This window comes from Symphalangus syndactylus, chromosome 16 (genome assembly GCF_028878055.3).
Source record: "Symphalangus syndactylus isolate Jambi chromosome 16, NHGRI_mSymSyn1-v2.1_pri, whole genome shotgun sequence".
Taxonomy (NCBI): Eukaryota; Metazoa; Chordata; class Mammalia; order Primates; family Hylobatidae; genus Symphalangus; species Symphalangus syndactylus.
In genome coordinates, this window is record NC_072438.2 from 71,764,718 (window position 1) to 71,787,208 (window position 22,491).

Consider the following 22,491-nt stretch of genomic DNA (forward strand, 5'->3'; position numbering starts at 1 on the left):
GGCATGGTGGCACGCACCTACAATCCCAGCTCTTTGGGAGGCTGAGGTGGGAGAATCACTTGAACCCAGGAGGCGGAGGTTGCAGTAAGCCGAGATCGTGCCACCGCATTACACCCTGGGCGACAGAGTGAGACCCTGTCTCAAAAATAAAAACAAAATTATTTCCCACAACACATGAAAGTTATGTCTATACTATACTGTAGTCTATTAAGTATAGAATAGCATTTTGTCTTTAAAAACAATGTACATACATTAATTTTAAAATAATTTATTTTTGGCTGGGCACGGTGGCTCATGCCTGTAATCCCAGCACTTTGGGGGGCCGAGGCGGGCAGATCGCATGAGGTCAGGGATTTGAGACCAGCCTGGTCAACATGATGAAACCCCGTTTCTACTGAAAATACAAAAATTAGCCGGGCACAGTGGCACATGCCTGTAATCACAGCAACTCACGAGGTTAAGACAGGAGAATTGCTGGAACCCAGGAGGCAGAGGTTGCAGTGAGCCAAGATCATACCACTGCACTCCAGCCTCTGTGACAGAGTGAGACTCTATCTCAAAATAATAATAATAATTTATTGCTAAAAATGCTAACCATCATCTGAGCCTCCAGCAAGTCAGAATCTTTTTGCAGGTGGAGGGTCCTGCCTTGATGCTGATGGCTTCTGATTGATCAGGGTGGTGGCCCCGATGGTTGTGGTGGCTGTGGCAATTTTTTTAAGTAAGACAATATGACGTTTGTCATATTGATTAGTCCTTTCATGGAAGATTTTTCTGTAGCATGTGATGCTGTTTGATTTTACCCACAGTAGAACTTCTTTCAAAATTGGAGTCACTCAACTAAATTTCTGTAGTGTTCTAAATTCTTTGTTGTGATTTCAACAATGTTCATGGCATCTTTACCAAGAGTAGATGCCACTGCAAGAAACCACTGTCTTTGCACATTCATAAGAAGCAAGTCCAGGCCATGTGCAGTGGCTCAGGAGAAGAAGAAGGAGAAGGAGAAGGAGAAGGAGAAGGAGAAGGAAAAACTCCTCGTCTGTTCAAGTTTTATCATGAGATTGCAGCAATTCAGTCACATCTTCAGGCTCTTGCTATTTCTACCACATCCGTAGTGACTTTCTCCACTGAAGCCCTGAACCCCTCAACGTCATCCATGAGGATAGGTATCACCTTCTTCCATAGTTAATGTAGCTATTTTGACCTCCTCTCATGAATCATGATTTTTTTGTTTGAGATGGGGTCTCACTTTGTTGCTCAGGCTGGAGTGCAGTGGCACAATCACAGCTCACTGCACTTGACCTCCCAGGCTCAAGCAATTCTTCACCTCAGCCTCCTGAGTAGCTGGGACTACAGGCCTGCACCACCATGTCCAGCTGATTGTTTCAATTTCTAGTAGAGACAGGTTCTCACTATGTGGCCCAGGCTGAGCTCAAGCAATCCTCCCACCTCAGCCACCCAAACTGCTAATATTACAAGTGTGAACCACTGTACCCAGCCAGAAGCCTCTTTTTCTAATCTTAATCTCTACATGGTAGCTAAAAGAATTGTTACATCCTTAATAGCATCTAGAATGGTGAATCCTTTTCAGAAAGTTTTCAATTTACTTTGCCCAGATCCATCAGAGGAATCACCACCTATGGCAGCTATAGCCTTAGAAAATGTGTTTCTTAAATAATGAGACTCGAAAGTCGAAACTATTCCTTGATCCATGGCCTACAGAATGGATATTTTGTTAGCAGACATGAAAACATTAATCTCCTTGTACTTCTCCATCAGAGCTTTTGAGTGACTAGGCACATTGTTAATAAGCAATAATATTTTGAAAGGAATCTTATTGTCTGAACAGTAGGTCTCAATAGTGGGCTTAAAATATTCAGTAAACTATGCTGTAAACAAATATTCTGTCACTCAGACTTTGTCTGAGCACAGGCAGAGTAGATGTAGCATAAACCTTAAAGACCTTGGGATTTTTGGAATGATAAATGAGCATTGGCTTCATCTTGAAATCAGCGGCCGCATTAGCCCCTAACAAGAGGGCCACCCTGTCTTTGGAAGCTTTGAGGCCAGACATTGACTTCTCTCTAGCTATGAAAGTCCTAGGTGGCTGTTTCATCTACACTGAAAATTTATTGGCCGAGTGCAATGGCTCACACCTGTAATGCCAGCACTTTGGGAGGATGAGGCAAAAGGATCACTTGAGGCCAGGAACTCAAGACCAGCCTAGACAACATAGCATCTAGATAACATCTCTACAAAAAAAAATTAAAATTAGCCAGGGCTGAGCACAGTGGTTCACACCTGTAGTTTAGCCCTCTGAGAGGCCCAAAAGGGCGGATCTCTTAAGCTCAGGAATTCGAGGCCAGCTTGAGCAACATGGCAAAATCCCATCTCTACAAAAAATACAAAAAATTATCTGAACATGGTGGCATGGATAATTGTCTGTGGTCACAGCTACTCAGAAGGCTGAGGTGGAAGGTTCACTTGAAACTGGAAGGCAGAGGTTGCGCCTGCCATTCCAGCACTTCGGGAGGCCGGGGAGGGTGGATCACCTGAGGTCGAGAGTTTGAGACCAGCCTGACCAACATGGAGAAGCCCCGTCTCTACTAAAAATACAAAATCAGCCAGACGTGGTGTCGCATGCCTGCAATCCCAGCTACTCGGGCGGCTGACGCAGGAGAATCGCTTGAACCCGGGAGGCAGAGGTTGCAGTTAGCCGAGATCACACCACTGCACTCCAGCCTGGGTGACAGAGTGAGACTCAGTCTCAAATAAAAAAAAAAAAAAAAATTAAAAAAAAAAACACATTGTTTAGAAAAGTGGCATTGATAGACTTTCTCCAAGGTTTGTTGCCACAAATCTTCAATTTACAAAAAACACAGTATCTACAAAGCACAGTAAAAAGAGGTATGCCTATAATTTAAAAGGTTAACTTTTGGCTGGGCACAGTGGCTCACGCCTGTAATCCCAGCACTTTTGGGAGGCCAAGGCAGGTAGGTCACTTGAGCCCAGGAGTTCAAGACCAGCCTTGGCAACATGGCAAAACCATGTCTCTACAAAAATACAAAAAATTACCTGCATGTAGTGGCACTCTCCAGTAGTCCCAGCTACTCAGGAGACTGGGTGGGAGGATCACCTGAGACTGGGAAGTCAAGGCTGCAGTGAGCTGTGATTGCACCACTGCACTCCAGCCTGGGTGACAGGAGTGATACTCTGTCTCAAAAAAAACGGGGGGTAACTTTTATCATAACTTTTATTAGGTATGAATTATATCTCAATAAAGCTGTCATAAAAAATGAACAAAGGCAGGGCGTGGTGGCTCACACCTGTACTCCCAGGACTTTGGGAGGCTGAGGCAGGTGGATCACCTGTCAGAAGTTCGAGACCAGCCTGCTCAACATGGTGGAACCCCGTTTCTACTAAAGCATACAAAAACTAGCCATGTGTGGTGGCTCACACGTGTAATCCCAGCTACTTGCGAAGCTGAAGCACAAGAATCGCTTGAACCCAGGAGGCGGAGGTTGCAGTTAACCAAGATAGTGCCACTGCACTCCAGCCTGGGAGACAGAGTGAGACTCTGTCTCAAAAAAAAAAGAACAAATGAGGTTCTAAATTATAAACAAATCACTGGGGTTGTTTTAATTCAATGTCGATCTCAGCAGAAAGGAGGTTGTCCTGAGTGACAATGAAACTTTGAGATTTGCCACTAAACACCTGCCAAGAGCTGCAAAAAGCCCTAGGCTTTTGCAATTTACCATAGGACCCACACTTATCTGGAGCCACAGGATTATCTAACTATACAGTCTCTTTAGGGCATTAGGGCTAAAGGCAGTACATCTCTTCCCCTAGAAACGCCCTACAGGGAATTCAGTTTACTAATTGCCATTATAAAGATGTAATTGCATGCTATTCATGGATAATGTGCAAAAACAATCACCAGAGAGTATAAACAAACAGCTGGTGAGCAACCTCCCTGCAAAATGCTGAAGGCAAACTTCAAAAGTTTTTTTTTTTTTCAATCAGTTTTTAAAACCTGATGTGGTAGTCCCAAATGTGCAGCAGAGCATATGTGGCAGCTCGGAAGCAACAGAGACACGTTCTGTAAAATGGCACATTGTCAGAACCATTCACAGGAGAAAACCCGAAGGCAGTGATGAGGCTGAAAAGTGGAACCACAATTCACTGGCAGGCCTTTATTCCCACCAATGATCCAAACTTTTCATGCTTGAAAACACCTTCTGTCCCCATAACACATTTTTGCACAGCATGTAAATTTCAAGTGGCTTCTCCCAAAAATACCTTTCTCACCCACCCTACAGGAGCCTGTAAGACTTATTCAAGAAGCTCTGCCCAAGGCTGAGAGTGGTGGCTCACGCCTGTAATCCCAGCACTTTGGGAGGCAAGGCGGGTGGATCACCTGAGGTCGGGAGTTCGAGACCAGCCTGACCAACATGGAGAAATTCTGTCTCTACTAAAAATACAAAATTAGCCGAGCATGGTGGCACATGCCTGTAATCCCAGCTACTCGGGAGGCTGAGGCAGGAGAACTGCTTGAACTCGGGAGGCAGAGGTTGCTATGAGTCGAGATCGTGCCATTGCACTCCAACATGGGCAACAAAGCAAAACTCCGTCTCAAAAAAATAAAGAAGCTCTGCCCAGTCAAGGCCCCTGTCTGGGGGCTAACGTGCAGGGCATTTCTAGTCCCCCAAGATCATCAGCCCACATCGCACAAGGACCTAGAGCTGTATTTTGAATAGCCTAAATGGACCTTCTAGAACTGAGTCTTGGGGAAAAAAATTGAAATAGTTGAAACTTACTTGACCAGGCACAATGGCTCATGCCTGCAATCCCAGCACTTTGGGAAGCCAAGGCAGGAGGATCACTTGAGCCCAGGAGTTCAAGACCAGCCTGGGCAAAATAGTGAGACCTCATCGCTACAAAAAAATTTTTTTTAAATCAGCGGAGTGTGGTGGCATGCACACACCTATATCCCCAGCTACTCAGGAGGCTGAGATGGGTGGATCGCTTGAGCCCAGAAGGTTGAGGCCGAAGTGAGCTATGATGGTGCCACTGTACTCCAGCCTGGGTGACAAAGTGAGACCCTGTCTCAAAAAAGAAAAAAAGAAAAAAGAAAAGAAAAAGAACTTACCAAACCATCATTATAGCAGAAATACAAGCATATGCAAACAATTCATGTGGCACTGAAAATAATGATGATTAGAAGCATATCAGGCATAGTTTTGTTCATTGCCTGTCTTTTCCGAGAAATTGATAAATTCTTCAAGCCCCAGCAAGGAAAGGCAGAGTCTCAAACCTGACCAGGTTTGTCATCTGAACCCCACTATATTGGATATTCTTTCTGCCCTCTCCTGTGGGTTCTATCTGAGTCATGACAGGCTTCAAGCATTTTCTTGGTGCTTATCCACGGATCACTGGTTGGCTTCCTTCTCTGAGGTTGCTACTTTCTTTTCTTTTTAAAAATTGAGATATGGGCCAGGTGCGGTGGCTCATGCCTATAAATCCCAGCACTTTGGGAGGCCAAGGTGGGTGGATCACTTGAGGTCAGGAGTTCGAGACCAGCCTTGCCAATATGGTGAAACTCTGTCTCTACTAAAATTAGAAAAATTAGCCAGGTGTGGTGGCAAGTGCCTGTAATCCCACCTACTCAGGAGGCTGAGGTATGAGAATCCCTTGAACCCAGGAGGCGGAGGTTGCAGTGAGCAGAGATCATGCCACCGCACTCTAGCCTGGGCAGCAGAGTGAGACTGTCTCAAAAAAAGAAAAAAAAAAAAAAACAGAGAGAGAGAGAGAATCTATGTACCATAAAATTCACCCTTTTAAAGTGTCCAATTCAGTGACTTTTAGCATATTCACAAGATTGTAGAGCTATCACCACTATCACCTCAAAAAGAAATTCCATGTGCATTAGCAGTCATCCCATTTCCTACTTCTCCTGGTCCCTTGACATCACTGATCTAATTTCTATTTTTTTTTTTTTTTTTTTTGAGACAGACTCTCGCTCTGTGGCCAAGCTGGGTGCAGTGGCACGATCTCAGCTCACTGCAACCTCCGCCTCTGGGTTCAAGCCATTCTCCTGACTCAGCCTCCTGAGTAGCTGGGACTACAGGTGCACACCTCCACACCTGACTAATATTTGTATTTTTGGTAGAGACAGGGTTTCACCATGTCAGCCAGGCTGGTCTTGAACTCCTGACCTCAGGTGATCCACCCGCCTCAGCCTCCCAAAGTGCTGGGATTGCAGGCATGAGCCACTGCACCTGGCCTAATTTCTGTTTCTATAGATTTTCCTATTCTGGACATTTCATATAAAAGAATTCTATAATATGTGGTCTTTTGTGTCTGGCCTCTTTCTTGGCATAATGTTCTCGTGGTTCACCCATGCTTTTGCGTGTGTCAGTACTTCATTTCTTTTTTTGGCTGAATAATATTCCACTGTATGGGTATACCATATTTTGTTTATCCATTCATTGGTTAAGGGAGATTTGGGTTGTTTCCACTTTCTGGCTATTATGAATAATGCTTCTGTGAACTTTCATGTACAGGTTTTTGTGCAGACATACGTTTTCAGTTCTCTTGGGTATTTACATAGGAGTGGAACTGATGAGTCACATGGTGACTCTGTGTTTAACGTTTTGAGGAGAACTGTCAGATCCACTGCGCCATTTTACATCTGTGGTTGCTTTTGGCTGCGGCGTGGTGGGGCCTTTTCTTGGCTTCTGCCTTTTGTGCTCCTCGTTATCCCACCTGAGCCTCAAGTGGCAACACACTTCCAGGAATGTCTTGTTTTCTCCTCGAACTTACTCCCAATCAAAGTGAAGTGACCTGTTCCCAAGCAAAGAGAGACGAAAGAGAACAAAAATGCAGCAGGGTCCAGCTGCACACCCAACATTGAGCTCCACAATGTATGTGTTCAGTTCTTTTCTTACTCACAGTAAGACTTGAGGTAGATGTCATTGTCCCCACTTTATCAACGAGGAAGTGGAAAAGGCTTCCAGGTTTGTCATTTGATCCCCACTGTGTTGGATATTCCTTCTGCCATCTTGTAGTTTTATTGCTCTAAGCTCCTTTCCAAGAAAGTGGTTCTCAAACTGTGCATCACAGAACCTGATGTTACTTCAGGGGTTCAACAACAAACAGCATTTTCTTCCAAAAAATGAGTGTTTAACATTCCTGAAAAATCCACTCCTCATTTTTATCTATCTTAGAGTTCAATGGAAACCTTGTCAGTCTTTTTCTTTTCTTTTTTTTTTTTTTTTTTTTTGGAGACAGAGTTTGGCTCTGTCACCCAGGCTGGAGAACAGTGGTGCGATCTTGGCTCACTGCAACCTCCGCCTCCAGGGTTCAAGCGATTCTCGTGCCTCAGCCTCCCGAGTGGCTGGGACTACAGGCACGCACCACCATGCCCAGCTAATTTTTGTATTCTTAGTAGAGTAGGGGGTTTCACCATGTTGGCCAGGCTGGTCTCAAATACCTAACCTCAAGTGACCTGCCCACCTCCGCCTCCCAAAGTGCTGGGATTGCAGGTGCCCAGCCACCTCATCAGTCTTATTTACCACTTTTTGTCCAAGGCTTACAACAATACATGGCATATAGTAATTGTTCAATAAATATTTTTCTAGTGAATAAATTTTTCTCTGCTAAAAATTTGGGAAACCATTGTGCTAAGGCATTGCTTCCTAAACCTGACAAAGTCAAAACTTGCAATTTAACTTACTGTTAAATTGCCCATATAATATATTTTTTAAATATAGCTCATGAGGCCCTGCTGAATCAGACTCTCTAGAGTGGGTGTTGGCATTACTGTTATGAATCTCCCCCGGTGATGCTGAAAGAGCTTTCTGCAGACCCTAGTTTACAAGCCACTGCTCTGAGAGGTACTGGCTCTGCTTGGCCTCAGGGCCAGTGACATCTATGGCTACTTTCCCAGGCCTAAGAGATCTTGCTCTGGCCCAGAGCCACAGTCAACAACTGTACAGTCAGGAATTTTTATCCGGATCTATTGTCATGACAGTCCACTGGCTACGGTGGCTTCACTCTAACCATTAGACCTTTCTTTTTTTTTTTTTTTTTTTGAGATGGAGTCTTGCTCTGCCACAGTGGCATGATCTCGTGTGAGTGCAGTGGCACAATCTCAGCTCACTGCAACCTCTGCCTCCCGGGTTCAAGCAATTCTCCTGCCTCAGCCTCCCAAGTAGCTGGGATTACAGGCACCCACCACCATGCCCAGCAAATTTTTGTATTTTTAGTAGCGACGGGGTTCCACCATGCTGGCCACACTGATCTCGAACTCCTGACCTCAGGTGATCCGCCCACCTCAGCCTCCCAAAGTGCTGGGATTACAGGCATGAGCCACCGCGCCCAGCCACCGTTAGACCTTTCAATGTGACTGCAAGCCTGAAGAGCACTGCAAGCCAGTCTTTCCCTAGACCTCAACTTTAGACCTTCTTTCTTATTATTAACTAGTAGCGATTAAAGCCATGCTAGGTTGAATATCAGAAGTTCTCCATGACTGGAGAAAAGAATCTCACCACTTCTAATACCCTGTAATTCTTCCCCCTTACCCCCAACCTCCACTCACCAAGGACTTGAGGTATAAGCTTATGCCATGCAATGGGGTTCCCCTTTCCCCTCCACCTATAGAAAGTGGCAGTAGGTCCCACAGATTCAGTTCTTCTTTCAAGGTCAAGGACAGTGTAGGAAATGGTAACATCTTCCACTCCATTCAATTACACTGGGGCCACCCACTGATGGTGGCCCTAAAGAGAAAAAAGAACTCCTGACTCACTTTCACATGCTTGCTTCGAGTCCCACTTCCCCTTTTCTCCTAGGAGGAAGAAGGACTTTATCATACTAGCAAATCTGAAGATTCTCTAAAGATATTCAATTATGTATCTACAGTCAGAGTAGACCCACAGTGTGAGGAAGACCAGGCTATGGCAGCAGGGCTGCCCCTTAGGCAGAGTGGGGGTAGAAGAGTGAGGGTGGGAATAGGGGTGTTGGCTGAGGAGATGGAAGGGGAAGCAGGAAGGCAGGGCAAATCTGGATGAGCCTGAGATAGAGCCCAGTCAACAAAGCACAGTACCCATGAGGGTGCAGCAATCTCCAATCCCAGTGCAAGCAACTCACTGGCCCCAGCGACTTGAGAAGCCTCAGGATGGCCTCACAGGAGTGCAAAGGAAATAAAAATAGTCTCTCTAGCACTTTGCCACCCAAGGGGTGGTCCTGCAACCAGCAGTGGCAGCGCCACCCAAGTGTTTGCTAGACATGCAGAATCTCACGTCCCACCACCTAACTTAACAAGACCTCAGCATGATTTGAATGCACATTAAAGTGCTCTGAACCAGCTTGAGAACAAGCACAACCCAGTATTAAAACACAGTAGATGGTTCAGCTGAGGCTGCATCTAGGCAACTCTCAAGCTTTGATGCACATAAAAATTGCCTGGAAAGATTCTGATTCAGGCAGAATCAGAATTTTTGGGTGCAGAATTTGGGTGGGGCACAATAATCTACATTTTTAGCAAATTTTTAGAAGATTCTGATTCCAGAGTTTCCAACTGCTTTACTTCTGAACAGAGGACATGAAGTTCCCAGTTACATGTGTGCAGAATAATATTTTAAATTCTTAACTCATTGTTTCCATGTATGTGTCTCTTTTGCTCATTACCCATTTCCAGTAGATAGGCCATTTTGTGCCCGTTGCCATTTGGAAAGGGTGTAAGAAGACTGAAGTCTAAAGAACAGAGAGACAAACAGACTTCTTCCTGACTGTGGCTCCCAAAAGCCTAAAGCCTTTGGTTGTACTTGTACAATGCAAACAAATGCCAGTAGATGGACAGGCTATTAAGTGTGAGTCCCAGTGGATTAGGAACTCAGAATTCAATTGTGGTAGAAAATAAAGAAAGCAGAATATGGAGTGAAAATTGCACCAGCTACATGGGAAGGTTGGCAGGATTTTAGCTCGAGAATGTTCTTCTAAATAGTCCTCTGGTGGGGCCCCTGGTGGGGCACCTTTGGTGCAGCAGACTCTCTTGGCCCTACCTCCAACTTTTCTCCAGAGAATCCTGGGCTTTTCTACCAAATGTCTGATTTTCCTTGTTCTTTCTTTGTGTATTTTCTCTATTCTCCTCAACGTTGCCTTTAATGGCCCATCAGGAAACACCACCATGACCCTCTCAAACTAGAGAACCCAAACAACAGCGGAGAAAACAGCGATTCTTTTGATCCACTTTCTCCTGGGCCAGGGAAAACCCAGTGTTTCAAAACACATTGCTTTCCCTACCGTTCCTGGAGAGAGAATGAACTATGTGAGTCCTTCCCGAGTGAGGCCAGTTTCATGCCTGACCTGCTCTCCAATCAGCAGAGAAAAGGACGATGTTTCCCTATTAAAACCAGATGAACTTTCACAGCTATTCCCCAAATATATTCTTATCAATGTCATTTTTCACTGGAAGTTAGGGTGAAATATGTATTAGCGCTTGGCAGAAATGCCAGCTAATTGCAGCTAAGATAGTGTTGCAATTTCTACGCTTCTAAATTTCTCAATGGCAAAGTTCAGCTTTCCTAAAGCTTCAGGGTCTTTGCAACCTGAAATGTCAACCCCACAAAGACCAATTCCTAGGAAAAAGCATTTGCTCTGTAATTGGTTATGGAAATGGAACCTTTAAGTGAGCTTCTGGGAGTAACAATAGTCTGCTAGAGCAATGGCAACCCCATCCTCCTCTTTCTTGAAGTGAGCACCAGAACTGAAGTACAGACATACTCAGGATAAGAGTAGAATAATTCCCACACGTAATCTCCAATCTCTGTTATTTCTGTACAGGAACTTTTCCTAGTCCATCCAAAACACAGTAGGGTCTGGCCTTGAACCAGCACCACATCTCCAGACCTGCCCTGAGCCTCTGCGGCAGCCTGTTCCAGGACTCCCCTGGGAAGAGCAGTGGGAGGCTGTCTCTCCTCCAAACCCAGCAAGGTTTCTGTTCACACGTTTCCAGAGTCAAAGTGGATTAAGCTGTCTAAAAGTGGGTACAGTTAACAGAAGTGACTCAAATTACAACCACTACCTCTGCCTGCCCCCACTTCCTCTTTCACCACCTCTGAGAGGCACCTGTGGGTGCCTCCTGCGTTGATGAGCCTCCCCCTTTGGCTGCAGCATATGTATGAACGTATGACGCCACCGCTCTATGGTGGGATGCCAACTGGAGAGGAGTCTGTTGATTCTAGAGCAGCTGACTTCTGTCATGTTTCTCCCTAGAAATAGAGAGAAGGCACAGAGGGAAGAAGATGTGAAATGGGGCCAGGTGCGGTGGCTCACACTTGTAATCCCAGTACTTTGGGAGGTGGAGGCAGGAGGATCACTTGAGGTCAGGAGTTCGAGAGAAGCCTGGCCAACATGGTGAAACCTCAACTCTACTAAAAATACAAAAATTAGCTGGGTGTGGCCGCACGCGCCTATCGTCGCAGCTACTCGAGAGGCTGAGGCAGGAGAATCGCTTTAACCCAGGAGGCAGAGGTTGCAGTGAGCGAAGATCATGCCACTACACTCCAGCCTGGGTGACAGAGTGAGATTCTGTCTCAAAAAAAGAAAAAAAACAAAGTGTGAAATGGGAAAATGAGGGATGACCAGAAAGTCTGGATCCTGGTAGTTCATTTCCTGCTTCCCTACTTCTGAAGCTTTGTGGCCCTTGGGTTTCATAAAGCATCACTGTGAGTCATCCCACTATCTCATGTCTCCATCAATGCTACACTATTTCTTCACTTATATTGTCTGCCTGTCTCACAATCAGCCAGGCTCTCCTTGACACCAGGGACCTTTTTAAATTCAGATTTGTAACGACAGCCCATGGTGGAATAGTTAGGCACAGAGAAAGTGATTCAAATGTCAGTTGAATAAATAAAAGGACAATTTGATTATCACACACTATCCTGAAAGAACATGCGTGTCATAACAAAAATCATTGGATATTATGTTTGGTGCTTTAAACACACACACACACACACACACACAAATATGAAACATCTTTTCTGCCATCCATGGGTTGACAGCTAAATAGAATACTCTTTTGTAAATAAACATGACTATACAAAACATATGGCAGCAGAATAAAAATATTGTATGTTTATGAATGACTTATAAAACCCCATATAATGTTGTAGGGAATGGATTTAATAATTGTGGGGGTTTTCTGCCCAGACACAACAGTGGAGAGCACATTTTCTCTGTGGAATCCAGGAGGCTTCATGACAAGAAAGAGATACTATCAAAAGAGCTTTCAAAACACTGCCAATAGAGCACCTGGAGATCAGGAAACACAAGGGAGAGCCAGGTGCATACTGGGTAGGAGCATGGGGCTGGTACAACCTTGGAGGGTGCAAGAGAAGTGAGAAAGTCGGGGTTTCTAAGTTTGCTAGGGCCACTGTAACAAACTACTGCAAACCGGGTGGCCTAAACCAGTGGTCCCCAACATTTTTGGCACCAGGGGAACCAGTTTCACGGGAGACAATTTTTCCGTGGACCTGGATCGGGGGCAGCAGGGAAAGGGGGGGACAGTTTCAGGATGATTCAAGCACATTACACTTATTGTGCACTTTATTTCTATTATTATAACATTGTAATATTTAATGAAATAATTATACAACTCACTATAATTTAGAATCCGTGGGAGCCCTGAGCGTGTTTTACTACAACTAGACAGTCCCATCTGGGGATGATGGGAGACAGTGACAGATCATCAGGCATTAGACTCTCATAAGGAGCCCACAACCTAGATCCCTCACATGCACAGCTCACAATAGGGTTTGTGCTTTTATGAGAATCTAATGCCAGCTCTGATCTGACAGGAGGTGGAGCTCAGGCACTAGTGTTCACTTGCCCAGTGCTCTCCACCTGCAGTGCAGCCCAGTTCCTAACTGGCCTATGGTACTGTTCTATGGCTCTGGAGTTGAGGGCCCCTGGCCTAAACAAAAGGAACTTTTTTTTTTTTTTGAGATGGAGTTTCACTCTTATTGCCCAAGCTGGAGTGAAATGACATGGTCTCGGCTCACTGCAACCTCTGCTGCCTGGGGTTCAAGAGATTCTCCTGCCTCAGCCTCCTGAGTAGCTGGGATTACAGGCACCTGCCACCATGCCTGGCTAATTTTTTGTATTTTTAGTAGAGGGAGGTTTCATTATGTTGGCCAGGCTGCACCCAGCCCAGAACTTCTTATTTCATAGTTCCGGAGGTTAGAAGTCCAAAATCAAAATATCAGGAGTGTTAGTTCCATCTAAGGGCTATGAGGGAAGGATCCGTCCAGGTCTCTCTCCTTGGCTTACAGATGGCCATCTTCATGTTCAGATGACAGTCTCCCTGTGTACCTGTCTGTCCCCAAATTCCCCTTTTTATAAGGACACCAGGCATATGGGACAAAGGCCCACCCTAGTGATCTGATTACCTCTGCAAAATCACATTCTGAGGTACTGGGGATTAGGACTTCAACATATTCATTTTGAGGGGAATACAATTCAAACTGTCACACGGATGCCCTGGAAGCACCATAGATGAGGATGTGTTCCTGGCTTAGTTTGAATTCTAGCTCTCCAGTCAAAAGGTTTTTTTTAAATCACCCAATTACCACACCACCACCCTAGCCCCCAGATCTTCTCATCACACACACTTTTTATCTTTTTTCTTTTTTTTTTTTTTTTTTTTGAGACGGAGTTTCACTCTTGTTGCCCAGGCTGAAGTGCAATGGCGCAATCTCGGCTCACTGCAACCTCTGCCTCCCGGGTTCAAGCGATTCTCCTGCCTCAGCTCCCAAGTAGCTGGGATTACAGGTGCACACCACCACGCCCAGCTAATATTGTATTTTCAGTAGAGACAGGGTTTCTCCATGTTGCTCAGGCTGGTCTCGAACTCCTGATCTCAGGTGAGCCGCCCACCTCAGCCTTCCAAAGTGCTGGGATTACAGGCGTGAGCCACCACGCCCGGCCTCACACATGCTTTTTGTGGCTGCTAGAAAACAAGGACTCTTTGGAGTCACTAGTGCCTGTGGAATCTCCTGCAGGACTTTCAAAAGTGAGTTGTTAGGCTTGGCGCAGTGGCACATGCCTGTAATCCCAGCACTTTGGGAGACCAAGGTGTGCAGATTGCCTGAGGTCAGGAGTTCGAGACCAGCCTGGGCAACACGGTGAGACTCCCGTCTCTATAAAATAAATAAACAAATAAATAAAAGTGAGTTGTTGCCTCCTTAGTAGTCATTCAACCTCTTGGTGGGAGCACTGACATTGTGATGCAGAGGTTAAAACTGCCGGACACGCAAATTCTCAGTTCAGTGTGCAGCCAGAGCACAGGCAGGTGACTCACTCTTGACTAACGGGACCTGATGTGGCTGCTGCTGGGAACTTTTGGCAAAGCACATCTCCGTTAATAACTAAAAGATGCAGGATGGGAACACCCCTCCCTTCCTGGCCTGGACATGGCCTGGTGAGGATGTAATGTTTGGGAGCTCCAAAGTGATTTTTTTTTTTTTTTTTTTTCAGAGACGGAGTCTCGCTCTGTCGCCCAGACTGGAGTGCAGTGGCATGATCTCGGCTCACTGCAACCTCCACCTCCCAGGTTCAAGCAATTCTCCTGCCTCAGCCTCCCGAGTAGCTGGGATTACAGGCAGGCACCACAGTGCCCAGCTAATTTTTGCATTTTTAGTAGAGGCAGGGTGTCACCATGTTGGCCAGGCTGGTCTCGAACCTCTGACATCAGGTGATCTGCCCACCTTGGTCCAAAGTGATTTTGAAACCATGAACGGAGATGGCACCAAAACATCAGAACGGCAGAGCAGGAAAATGAAAACCTTTTTTCAACTTTGGTAGGCTGATATCCATATGCTAAGCCCTGGAACCTATCAATTTTACCTTATAGATTTGATAAAGTTAAGGATCTTGAGGTGAGATTATCCTGAATTCTCTGGGTGGACCCTAAACGTAATCACAAGTGTCCTCATGAGAGGGAAGCAAAGGGAGATTTGACAACAGAAGTAGGGGAGGAGATGATGAAATCCAGAGGTTGGAGTGATTTGAGGAAGGAGTCACAAGCCAAGGAACGCAGACAGCCTCCAGAAACTAAAAAAATGCAAGAAAACAGAACTTTCCTAGAGCTCCCAGAAATAAAAAACAGCCCTGCCAACTGACTTTAGTCCAGTGAAACTGATTTTAGACTCTGGCCTCCAGAACTATCAAAGAATAAAGTTGTGTTGTTTTAAGCCAAGTTTGTGGTAATTTATCATAGTAGCAGTAGGAAATTAATACAACCACCTAAAACTGAACCAACCCAGGGAACATGTTTCCTCTTGATTTCTTGTAAAATGGCATCATTTTTTAAACTCCAAATTTTGTAAGCTACTTTTAGCAAGGCTTGTTGTTTGTTACTTGTAGTCCCAAGCATCCTAAATCATACTTTTAACATGACTGGCGGCAGTTTTAGTGGAGCTATTATTAGTTAGGATATTGGTTCAGCTGCTAACATAGGAAGAATTTTTTTTTTTTTTTTGAGACGGAGTCTCATTCTTGTCACCCAGGCTGGAGTGCAAAGGTGTGATCTCGGCTCACTACAACGTCCGCCTCTCGGGTTCAAGCGATTCTCCTGCCTCACCCTCCCAAGTAGCTGGAATTACAGGCACCCACCATCATGCCTGGCTAATTTTTGTAGAGACTGGGTTTCACCATGTTGGCCAGCCTGGTCTTGAACTCCTGACCTCAGGTGATCTTCCCGCCTCGGCCTCCCAAAGTGCTGGATTACAGGTGTGAGCCACCACGCCCAGCACCCCCACCTCTTTTTTTAAAGGAAGACTGGTAGTGCAGGTCTGCTTTGAGAGTTTTGCTCAGAAGTAGTCTTCTTTATTTAGCATATTGGATACCTCTCACTTTCTTTTTTTAGTAGTGATAAAATAAGTAGCAATATTTTTATATAAGAGTATGTCTTATTGCTATGCCATTCCTGGGGGGGTGTCCTCATCCTCATGGTCCAAGATGACTTGCCACCAACGCAACTGCAAGCTAGCCAAGAAAAGAGGGGGAGGCCCAAAGACAGGGCACACCCCAGAAAGCTGCACCACTTCCATTCATAGTGCAATGGTCAGAACTTGGTCATCTGGCTACACCTACTTGTCAGGGAAGCTGGAAGTCTTTAGTCGAACGTGCACAATTAGAAACACAAAAATAAAAATAAAAGAACATGTACATACTGGAGACCATAAATGGTCTCTGTTTCAGTTCTGTTTCAGGAATGATGACATGAGCATTTAAGTTAAAATCAAGGAGGCTTTGGCATCTCAGGACAAATGACCCTAATACTCAATCCTACTGATGAAACTTAACTCATTCCAGATCTCCTCTGGTCTACTGTCATGGTTTAAGAATTTGTGGGGGCCAAGCGTGGTGGTTCAACCCTGTAATCCCAGCACTCTGGGAGGCCGAGGCGAGTGGATTGCTTGAGCCCAGGAGTTCAAGATCAGCCTGGCCAACAGCCTGGGCAATATCCCTACTAAAAACACAAAAACTACCTGGGTGTGGTAGCATGCACCTGTAGTCCCAGCTACTCGAGAGGCTGAGATGGGAGCATCACTTGAACCCAGGACATTGAGGCTGCAGTGAGTCATGATCGTGCCACTGTACTCCAGCCTGGGTAACAGAATGAGACCCTGTCTCAAAAAAAAAAAAAAAAAGAATTTGTGGGGAGGGTAGCAACAGATTCTGCAATATACAAGAAAGAAACAAATGGTGGTGCTCTTCCCCATTACCTTCCCCTCATGCCCAGGGCACCTCTTTGAAATATTAGTGCTCCGGGAAGACACTGAAACAATGCATTGCTCTAAGAGGAAGCAAAACCATACTGCTTTGCAGGTAGTCACGGTAATTCTTGGGGATTCCCAAGGCTGCCGAGTTTATTTCTCCTGTGAGTTATGCTGAAAACCCCCAACCCTTGGTAAATAACCTGAACCAGTCTTGTTGCTACATTGCTTAGTAGATTTTAGAGTCACTCACTGCAGGAAACAGAGGCTGGAACATTCCACTCCCTAGGTGAGAAGCCATTTTCAACTACACCCTGTAGTTCACGGTGCTATCTGGAGCCAGAACGAATGCCGGTTGCCATGGCACTGCTTTAAATTGTGCCTTTGCTAACACATCTCATCACAATGTCACATGCTGCTGCCATACACTAGATAGATAGAGCCACATCTATCTCTTCCTCTTGTTTACTGATTGATGCCTGAGCTCTGCGTTAGGAATAGAGATACATCAGCCAGAAAGCAAATCATGTGGGTGCCACACCTCCCTGGCTTATTTATAAGGGGTTGAAAACACCTGAATTAGGCAACAAGCGATCTGAGTTCCACTCATAGTTCTCCACTCTGTGGCTTTGGACAAATTCCTTAAAATCTCTGACTCTTGGATTCCTTACCTGTACAATGAATGAGATGGAGTAGAATATCTCTGCAGTATCTTCCTGATTTAATGTCCCTGATTCCTGAACGCTGTTTTGAAGCAGCGGAAGCTCTGCAGAGAATCGACATCAAAGTGTGAGTGAGGCAATTCCTGTAAGCAGTTGCATGGCCCTGCCCTGCTGACTGTTTCTGAAATTCCCCTCCACCATCTCTGAGCTGTTAGGGATTTGTTTTGAGTTAATTTTCTGGCAAGATGCCACTTGCCAAAAGGTCCCTTCTGGTGCACTAAGAGGACTGTTTTCAGCTTGGATTATTATTTGCCTTGGAAATGCTTTCTTCTCAAGCTAGTTGCTGGTTCAGTGCTCACAGTTTTGGTCCCAAAGATAGCTACACCTCTGAATAAAGTAAGTTCTGAAACTAGACACTTTGGGATGCAGAGGCAGGAGGGTCACTTGGGTTCAGCAGTTCAAGACCAGCCTTGGCAACATAGTGAGACCCGTCTCTACTAAAAATACAAAAATTAGCCAGGTGTGGTAGCGTGTGCCTGTAGTCCCAACTACATCACTTGAGCCCAGGAGGTCGAGGCTGCCGTGAGCCGGAATGCAATGGCTGGGCAACAGAGCGACACCTTGTCTCAAAAATAAATAAATAAACTAGAAAAAGACAAACATGTGAGGCTGGATTTTGGACATGTTTTATAGAGTAGTATCTCATGGGACCAAGGGAGAAAGCAGCTCTGATACTTGTCTAACCAGCATGCAGCTGGTCTTATTAGCTGGTCTCATTTCATACTTGCATTGTCCTGCCCCGTAGCACTCATCTGTTGTTTATAAAAACTGGGCTCTTGCTGGGCATGGTGGCTCATGCCTATAATCCCAGCACTTTGGGAGCCTGAGGCAGGCAGATCACGAGGTCAGGAGTTCGAAACCAGCCTGGCCAATGTGGTGAAACCCCGTCTCTACTAAAAACACAAAAATTAGCTGGGTGTGTGGTGTGTGCCTGTAGTCCCAGATACTCGGGAGGCTGAGGCAGAAGAATCGCTTGAACCCAGGAAGCAGAGGTTGCAGTGAGCTGAGATCACTCCACAGCACTCCAGCCTAGGCAACAGAGCGAGACTCCATCTCAAAAAAAAAAAAAAGAAAAAAACTGAGCTCTCACTTTCAAATTCTCCTTCACACCCCATCTCAATTATTTGTGAGAATCCTCACATGTGCTCTTATGTATAATCCACAAACAAAAATATGGTCTGGGAAATAAGGTTAAAAGGGTAATAGAGTGTCTTGGCTCAAACCAGGGATATGCAAGTCATAGGAAAAAAAAAATCTAGGGCCTTGATAGCCATCATCATCTTTTTTATTTTTGAGATAGAGTCTCGCTCTGTCACCTAGGCTGGAGTCCAGTGGTGCGATCTCGGCTCACTGCAGCCTCAACCTCCTGGACTCAAGCCATCCTCCCACCTCAGCCTCCCAAGTAGCCGGGACCACAGGCGCATGCCACCATGCATGGTGAATTTTTGTTGTTGTTGTTGTTGTTGTTGTTGCTGTTGTTTTGAGACAGAGTCTTGCTCTATTGCCCAGGATGGAGTGCAGTGGCACAATCTCGGCTCACTGCAACCTCCACCTCCTGGGTTCAAGTGATTCTTGTGCTTCAGCCTCCCTAGTAGCTGGGACTACAGGTGTGCACCACCAAGCCTGGCTAATTTTTGTTTTTTTAGTAGAGACAGAGGGCTGGGGGTGGGGGGGGTTCGCCATGTTGGCCAGGCTGGTCTTGAACTCCTGACCTCAGCCTCCCAAAGTGCTGGGATTACAGGCATAAGCCACTGTGCCTGGCCCAGACTTTTTGTATTTTTTGTGGAGACAGGATCTCACTATGTTGCCCAGTGTGGTCTTGAAGTCCTGGGCTCAAGCAATCCTCCCGCCTCAGCCTCCCAAAGTGCTGGGATCACAGGCTTGAGCGACTGTTCCAGGCCACAATCACCATCTTGATAACAAGGTTTGTCCACCTCAGTTTGCCTGATAGGGAGTGACAGGAAAATCTAGACAGACTTCACAGAGAAGATGAAACATTGGCTGGCTGTCAAAGAATGAATGCTGGATCCAGTGATGATGGCTTTGGGGGAAGACTTGATGAAGCAGATGCCCCATGCCTTGCCTCCCAACTGACTGACCTCCCCTTTCCAAACTTCAGTTGGAGCACTTGTACATTCATTCTATATTTTTTAGTCTTCTATTTTTTAAAATGTCCTAATCTTAGAATTAAGGCAAAAAGATAATCGTATGTTCTGTCACTGTCATGCTGCAGCATTGTCCAAACAGGTCCACCCAAGTGTTATTCATCTGGAGAATGTACCTTTGTTTGACTTGTTAATTATTATTATTAGGGTCCAGATTCTATGAAGTTACATGTTAACTTGTAGGTTTTTGTCTGTTAGAGATGCAAATGATTCTTATTTTATAGAAAAGACAATCCTAAAGATTATAGTTTATTAACCTGTAGGACATAAACTAGATTTCCCTTTGACCTAGCTAACTTATTTCAGCATGTCTTTTCTGCTATGTAAACCTCTGTTCCTTGAATTCTCCTTCAACCAGATTTATTATCTTTCTGGTCCCTTCATTAAATGAGTTAGATTAATATTTGACACATGCTCACTATATATTTGATGGCAGCATGTTTTTTACTCTTAGAGGGAGACTCAGCCTAAAAAAAAAAAAAAAAAAGAAAAGAAAATTATCCTTTGGCATTCATTTAACAAATATTTATTGAACAACATTTTTTTTTTTTGAGATGGAGTCTCGTCCTGTCGCCCAGGCTGGAGTGCAGTAGTGCGATCTCAGCTCACTGCAACCTCTGCCTCCCAGGTCCCTGTTCAAGAAATTCTCCCGCCTCAGCCTCCCAAGTAGCTGGGATTACAGGTGCCTGCCACCACACCCAGCCAATTTTTGTATTTTTGGTAGAGATGGGGTTTCACCATGTTGGCCAGGCTGGTCACGAACTCCTGCCCTCAAATGATCCACCTGCCTCTGCCTCCCAAAGTGCTGGGATTACAGGCGTGAGCCACCGCATCCGGCCTATTGAACAACTATTATAGGCATCTTAGTCTGTTTAGTCTGCTAGAACAAGAATACCATAGACTGGGTGGTTTACAAACAACAGAAATTTATTTCTCACAGTTCTGGTGGTTGGGAAGTTCAAGATTACAACACTGCCATATTTGGTATCTGGTGAGAGCCTACTTACTGGTTCACAGATGGCTTCACAAGGCAAAAGGGGCAAAAGAGTTCTCTGGAGCTCTCTGGAGCTCTCTGGAGCTTCTTTTGTAAGGGCATTAATTCTATTTATGAATGTACTACCCTCAAGATCTAATCAATTCCAAAGACCCACATCTCCTAATATCATCACACTAGGGGTTAGGAGTTCAACATATAAATGTTGAGGGAAGCCTGGGCAACAATGGTAACGATGGCAAAACCTCATCTCTACAAAAAAAAAAATATATATGTATATATATATACAGAATATATAGAATATATATACACATATACACAAAAAATAGCCTAGCATGGTGGCGCCCATCTGTAGTCCCAGCTACTTAATGTTGGCACCTATCTGTAGTCCCAGCTACTTGATGTTGGCACCTATCTGTAGTCCCAGCTACTTGATGTTGGCACCCATCTGTAGTCCCAGCTACTTGGAGGGCTGAGGCAGGGAGGATCACTTGAGCCCCAGAGGTCGAGGCTGCAGTGAGCCATGTTCGCACTACTGTAAAGGATCTCAGTTTGTCACCCTGTCTCAAAAAACAAAAAAATTGGGAAAACACAGAGGCAGTAGATATTATGGAGAACAAGATAGACCTGGTCTCTGCCCTCATACAGCAAACATTCTGAAGGGAGAAAGATTGTTAATACATCAATAAATTGTAGACTATGCTTAGTGAAATGAAGAAAAATACATAAAGTGCTGTGACAGAGATTATTGGGGTAGGCAGTCACAGCAGGCCTCTCTGAGAAGGTGACATGAAGCTGAGACTTGAAAGACAGAAGCCAGCTCTGCAAAGAGGGAGTGGGGAAAGATTCCAAGTAGGGGGAAACAGCAAGCACAAGGACCCTGCAGTGAGGCCAGCTTCAGATTGTCCTGAGAACTAGAAGGCCAGATGACGAGGGTGGGATCCATCAAAGGCAAGATGGCCTGAGATATAGTCAAAGAGGTAGTGTAGAAATTAGACTTTTAATGTCAGGACTTGTGATTACCAAGAACTAAGGAAGGAAGGAGGGGGCTGATAGCAACCTAAAAGCCGGGTGGCCCTCACGTCTTAATTAATTTATTATATTATATTATTTTATTTTTGAGACAGGGTCTCACTCTGTCACCCAGGCTGGAGTACAGTGGCTCGAACATGGTTCACTGCATCCTTGACCTCCTGGACTCAGGTGGTCCTCCCGCCTCAGCCTCCTGGGTACCTGGGACTACAGACACACACCACCAAGCTTGGCTAATTTTTTGTATTTTTTGTAGAGTTGGGATTTCACCATTTTACCCAAACTGGTCTTGAACTCCTAGGCTCAAGCAATCTGCCCACCTTGGCCTCTCAAATTGCTGGGATTACAGGTGTGAGCCACCATGCCGGCCACACCTTAGTTATTTTAATATGTAAGATTATCGGCTTTCTTTGAGCTTTCTTAATGTTAACATCTTACATACCATGGTACAGTACATTTCTCAGAAATAAAAGATTGATCCTGGTACAATACTATTAACTATTCTACTAAACTCAGATTCTTCCAGTTTCTCCAGTTTTTCCACTATATTGTTTTCTCTGTTTCAGGATACCACATTGCATCATTTGTCATATCTCTTTAGTCCCCTCTAATCTGTGACAGTTTCACAGTCTTTCCTTGTTTTTCTTGACCTTGGCACTCTTGAAGAGTGCCAGGTATTTTGTAGACTATTTCTCAATTTGGATTTTTCTGATGTTTTCTCATGATTAGACTGAGGTTATGAATTTTAAGGAAGAAACAACAGAGGTCATGTGACAAGCAATCTTTTACTTCTTTTT

General features: G+C 45.0%; 1 protein-coding gene across 3 annotated transcripts in view; it reads right to left on the minus strand.

Annotated features, from left to right (window-relative positions):
* Positions 1–17,805, minus strand: part of SUB1 (SUB1 regulator of transcription) — a 68,108-nt gene extending 50,303 nt beyond the window's left edge. The window contains exon 1 of one of the 3 annotated variants that reach the window (XM_063619927.1): positions 17,453–17,805. The gene's annotated coding sequence lies outside the window, so the exon portion shown is untranslated. The remainder of the gene's footprint in view (positions 1–17,452) is intronic. The other 2 variants (XM_055245640.2, XM_063619924.1) reach the window with 2 other exon arrangements.
* Positions 17,806–22,491: the final 4,686 nt, after the last annotated feature.